Source organism: Lampetra fluviatilis, chromosome 59 (genome assembly GCF_964198595.1).
Source record: "Lampetra fluviatilis chromosome 59, kcLamFluv1.1, whole genome shotgun sequence".
In the NCBI taxonomy this organism is placed as follows: domain Eukaryota; kingdom Metazoa; phylum Chordata; class Hyperoartia; order Petromyzontiformes; family Petromyzontidae; genus Lampetra; species Lampetra fluviatilis.
In genome coordinates, this window is record NC_136333.1 from 4,396,716 (window position 1) to 4,403,098 (window position 6,383).

Below are 6,383 nucleotides of genomic sequence, written 5' to 3' on the forward strand. Positions count from 1 at the left end.
TTCAGGGACCGCATTCGTCGCTTGCCGTCGCTGTGTTCACTTCCCGATGCCGACGTAGCGCCCGGCACGCAGAGCCGGAACGTCGGGACGTCGTGCCGGACGGCCCCGTGGCGGAGGCGAGAGGATTGCCAAGTCGACGGAGGGGAACGCAACCAACGCCCGTGGTCCCAACGCTTCCGAGGCGAGGGTTGGCGGATCGCGACCAACATTTGTGTGAGATATTCTTTGGTTCTTTCGGTAAAGTCACGTAGGTAGAAAAATAATAATACCGAAAGAACCAAATAATATTAATTCCTGCAGTCACGAAAGTTTTAAGTCAAAATTTGTGTGGCTTAAAAAAAATTGTGTGACACGAGGTGTGCAGCACAGCAAGTGGGTTCGGGAGTGGAGCCAGAGTCTTGCGTCGCTTGCCTTTAATCGGTGTTATCCCGTGGTACGAGCGGTGGATTTTCTCTGGGCTCTCGGGTTACCTCCCACACAAAAGCAAAAAAAAAACACTTATCATGAAAGAAAAAAACCGTTAAATGGATAAACATTTCAACGTGGCAGGAACCTCCCAACAGAGGTCTTGAGACTCGGCGATGCTCGTCCAGGCGAGTAGCTGACGGTGGAATCGTGGAGCCTGCACGTGACGTGCTTTACGTTTCGGTTCTTGTTCCGCGTTCTTTTTTTTGTCGTCACATTGCGACGCTTCTGATGATCCACTTGTCACAGCAGGCAACGGTCACTGTTGAAGAGCGTGCGAAGCCTCATGAAGAGTGGCATTTCTGGGATGACGCTGAGAGGCAGAGGGAGGGAACGCTACAGAGACACGCGTGGGTCGCGCGTGTCTCTGTCGCCAATGCCACGATACACGCTCTGTGTTTTGGGGTCGGGCCACGTGGTGGTCGTGTTTTTGTTGTTGTTGCCAAATTGGCTGTCGGGTGAAGGTGGGCGCACGGCACATCTACGACGCAATCCAACCCCACAAAGACGTTACCATGAATAGGTGTTTGTACTGTATATATCCCAAGGCTATATACAGTACATACTTATATCCAAAGCCGTAGCCATGGAGTCAACATTGGGGGGGACCAAATCTTCTAGGGGGTCTGGGAGTCCCCCCCCAGAAAAAAATCTAAATTTGAAAACGAATTTCCTGCCTAAAATATTAAGAAATTTACTTACCAAATAGGATGGACTTTTTTCTTACAATAATGCCTAATAGTGTATTGTATTACATTGCTCTGTTTTTCCTTTTTTTCTTGTTTCATTTTATGTCATGGCAGAGATTAGGGATTTATAAAGTACAACCATAACCACAATCATATAAACAGAAATCTATTTTATAGCAATATATTGGGGGGGGGGGGGGGGGGGACATTGTGAGCATATTTGAATATTGGGGGGGGGATATGTCCCCCCCTCCCCGCCAATATATATTATAACTACGGCCTTGCTTATGTAGTACGACTGTATATGGGAAAAAAGGGGGGGCGTGGGGTGCTGGTTAGTAAGTGCTAACCGCTGCGCAACCGCTCCCGACGGAAGAACCAAGACAGTTTGCAGATGTTGATTAAAGCGGATTGTGGTGATGGCCATGGGTTGATTACTTTTGACGCGAGTTTGCGGACTCACATTTCGCGAGAGAAGCGTGCTTGCTCCGGGCACATGTTGGAACAATCCACGGCTAACCGAGAGAGACCAGCGTGTGTGTGTGTTAGTGTGCGTGTGTTAGTGTGTTAATGTGTGTTAGTGTGTGTGTGTTAGTGTGTGTGTTAGAGTGTGTGTTAGTGTGTGTGTTAGTGTGTGTGTGTTAGTGTGTGTGTTAGTGTGTGTGTTTGAGTGTGTTAGTGTGTGTTAGTATGTTAGTGTGTGGTAATGTGTGTTAGTGTGTGTGTGTTAGTGTGTGTGTGTTAGAGTGTGTGTTAGTGTGTGTGTTCATGTGTGTGTTCATGTGTGTTAGTGTGTGTGCTAGTGTGTGTTAGTGTGTATTAGTATGTTAGTGTGTGTGTTAGGTCGACTCAGCCTTAAATGAGTACCTGGTGCGGTGTGTAAACATCGCCACTGGGGAGACAAAGGCGGTCGGGCGTGGTGCTGGCCACCCACCCCCTCGTTCGTGTACCGTTCCGGCCTTCATAGGTGCTCGCTAACAGCACTTGCCCCTACAGTCTGTTAAGGCTATACGGGGAATCTTTGTCATCTTTGTTAGTGTGTTAGTGTGTGTGTTTGAGTGTGTTAGTGTGTTAGTGTGTGTGTTTGAGTGTGTTAGTGTGTTAGTGTGTGTGTTTGAGTGTGTTAGTGTGTGTGTGGCTGTTAACGCGCTGCGCTACGAACCTGGCGACCCGAGTTCGATTCCCGCTCACGGCCAACACCAGTGGCTATACTATCTGAACCGTTAATAGGGCCACTCCTAGGTCGACTCAGCCTCAAACGAGTATCTGGTGCGGTGTAAAACATCGCCACTGGGGAGACAAAGGCGACCGGGCGCGGTGTTGGCCACCCACGCCCTCGTGTGCCGTGCCGGCCTTCATAGGTGCTGCTGCTGCTACCCGCTAACAGCACATGCCTCCGACAGACTGTTAAGGCTATACGGGTGATCTTTGTCTCGTGGTTAAACCACATATATATATAAAAACATTAAATAAATAAAATAACTCCTGACTACGACGGAAATTCCGAGTTGCGGACCCGGTCCAATTTGGAACAAATTAAAAGCCTCCCCCCCGCTAGCACTGTGGGAGCCAGGCGTGGGCTCAGTGGTAGTGGTGGTGGTGGGGGGAAGTTTCATGGAAGGAGCAGGAATCCTCTTGTGACCCCGGCAAGGCAAGGCTTAGCCACGACCCGGCTGACTCCACTTTCACCGTAACAACTCCCATTTCATCTCGCACAATTCCGAGTGTAAGATGCATTTTTTTGTTGTTAAAACACCACCGATAGAATGTCGGGTGAGAGCGAGAGAGACGGAGACGCTGCTGCTGTTGTTGGGCAGATGCCCATGGGTCTCGGAGATTCTGCGAGTGCGCGGCGTGATGATGCCCTCCCCCACAACCCTGCCAACCTGAGTTCCATTCCCGTCCACGGCTCACGATTAGCTCGGCTGAGCCTAGCTTCGTCCCTACAGCCTCTCGTAAACTGTTGCTGTTGGTGCCAAGTGCTGTTAGCGAGCACCTATTAAGGCTGCCACGGGGTATGAGCCTGGCGTGGTAGAGGAGGTGGGGGGGACAGTGGACCGCCTTTGTCTCCCCAGTGCTGACGTGCACACAGCTAAAGAGACAAAGACAAAGATCTCCCGTGTAGCCTTAACAGACTGTAGGTGCAAGTGCAATAGAGAGCACCTATAAAGGCCGGCACGGCACACGAGGGGGTGGGTGGCCAACACCACGCCCGGCCACCTTTGTCTCCCTAGTGGCGATGTTTACACACCGCACCAGGTACTCATTTGAGGCTGAGTTGACCTAGGGGAGGCCCAGGACCGGTTCAGATAATCGTCACTGTTGGTGTTGGCCACGAGTGGGAATGGAACTCGGGTCGCCGGGTTCGTAGCGCAGCGCGTTAACCGCTACACTACCGCTCCCCACTACACACACACGGCTACACACACACACCTACACACACAGCTACACACACAGCTTCACACACACAGCTTCACACACACAGCTACACACACACCTACACGCGCGCGCGCATTCCTCGGCCGTCATTCGCCAATACGCGCACGAGATGATGGAATGCTTCTCGTGGCGAATGAATGGGGCGAATGAATGAATGGGGAGAATGAATGATTTGAAGGATCGCGTGAGCGCCCTGCGGTGAAAAGAGAGCGCCTCCTTCAAAGCGCTTCCCGGCAACAATGAGCGTCGCGAACACAAACGCGACCGCCACTCGTTTATAAGCGAGCTGACAGGTTTATTGAGGGGGGGTGGGTGTGGAGTGGTGGCATTTAGGTGGTTGTATGGAGTGGTTGGTGGTGTCGCAACCACCACCACTACCACTATCATCATCACCACTCAATATGCTCCGGATAGCTTCTATGAGCCGGCGTGGAGTAGAATAAGGATTGTCGGCATAAGGCACTAGCACGAGAGTGCAGGGCACGCCTATCCATCACAACGCGAAACGAGTGTGAGGTCGTAAGTCCTGGTCAGTAGCCCAACTTCACGAGTCCGTGTGCCTAGGTAGCGGTAACCACTGCGCCACTGCTCCCTATTAACAAAGATCCCGCGCATCGCCCTTACGTGCTGGGGAGACAAAGGCGGTCGGACGTGGTGATGGCCACCCACCATCTAGTGTACCGTGCCAGGCCTTCATAGGTGCTCGCTAACAGCCCCAAGCAGGCTATACGGGTGACCTCTGTATGTGTGAATGTGTGTGTATTGTGTGTGTTAATTGTGTGTGTATTGTGTGTATTGTGTGTGTGAATGTGTGTGTGAATGTGTGTGCTCTTACGCCTCTGCGTGTTCTTATGTCTACGAAGGCCGACACGGTACACGAGGGGGTGAATGGCCAACACCACGCCAGGCCGCCTTTGTCTCCCCAGTGCTGATGTTTTACACCGCACCAGACACTCATTTGAGGCTGAGTCGGCCCAAGGGAGGCCCAGGACCGGTTCAAATTATTGGTCGTTAGCGGGAATCGAACTCGGGTCGCTTTCTTCATAGCGCAGCGTACTAACCACCGCACCACCGCTACCCACAGACCAAGGCCGTAATTATAATATATATTGGGGGGGGGGGCACATTCCCCCTCCCCCAATATTCAAATAAGCTCAAAATGTCCCCCCCAATATATTTCTATAAAATATATTTCTGTTGACATGATTGTGGTTATGCTTGTACTTTTATAAATCCCTAATATCTGCCATTACATACAATGAAACAAGGAAAGTAAAAAAGAAATAACAGAGCAATGTAATACAATACACTATTAGATATTATTGTAAAAAATAAAAAAAAAGTCCATCCTATGTGTTAGTGATTTTTTTTTATTTTAGGCAGGAAATTCGTTTTCAAATTTAGATTTTTTTCTGGGGGGGGGGGGCCCAGACCCCCTGGAACATTTGGTCCCCCCCAATGTTGACTCCATGGGCTACGGCCTTGCCACAGACGCAGTAACGCGCACACCACCGGCGGCACACAACAAAGACAACGATTCCCCGTATAGCCTTTGGCAGATTGTTGTGGCAAGTGCTGTTAACGAGTAGCACCTAGGAAGGCCGGCACGTCACACGACGGGGTGGGTGGCCAGCAATAGCACACACACTCACTCACCACCCCCAACACACACACACACTCACCACCCCCAGCACACACACACACTCACCACCCCCAGCACACACACACTCACCACCCCCAGCACACACACTCACCACCCCCAGCACATTCACTCACTCACCACCCCCAGCACACACACTCACCACCCCCAGCACATTCACTCACTCACCACCCCCAGCACACACACTCACATTCACCACCCCCAGCACACTCACTCACTCACCACCCCCAGCACACACGCACACTCACCCCCAGCACACACACTCACTCACCACCCCCAGCACACACACACTCACCACCCCCAGCACACTCACTCACTCACCACCCCCAGCACACACACTCACACTCACCACCCCCAGCACACACGCACACTCACCCCCAGCACACACACTCACTCACCACCCCCAGCACACACACTCACTCACCACCCCCAGCACACACACTCACCACCCCCAGCACATTCACTCACTCACCACCCCCAGCACACACACACACTCACCACCCCCAGCACACACGCACACTCACCCCCAGCACACACACTCACACTCACTCACCACCCCCAGCACACACACACTCACCACCCCCAGCACACACACTCACCACCCCCAGCACATTCACTCACTCACCACCCCCAGCACACACACTCACTCACCACCCCCAGCACACACGCACACTCACCCCCAGCACACACACTCACACTCACTCACCACCCCCAGCACACACACTCACTCACCACCCCCAGCACACACTCACTACCCCCAACACACACACACACTCACCACCCCCAACACACACACACACTCACCACCCCCAGCACACACGCACACTCACCCCCAGCACACACACTCACACTCACTCACCACCCCCAGCACACACACACTCACCACCCCCAGCACACACACTCACCACCCCCAGCACATTCACTCACTCACCACCCCCAGCACACACACACACTCACCACCCCCAGCACACACGCACACTCACCCCCAGCACACACACTCACACTCACTCACCACCCCCAGCACACACACTCACTCACCACCCCCAGCACACACTCACTACCCCCAACACACACACACACTCACCACCCCCAACACACACACACACTCACCACCCCCAACACACACACAC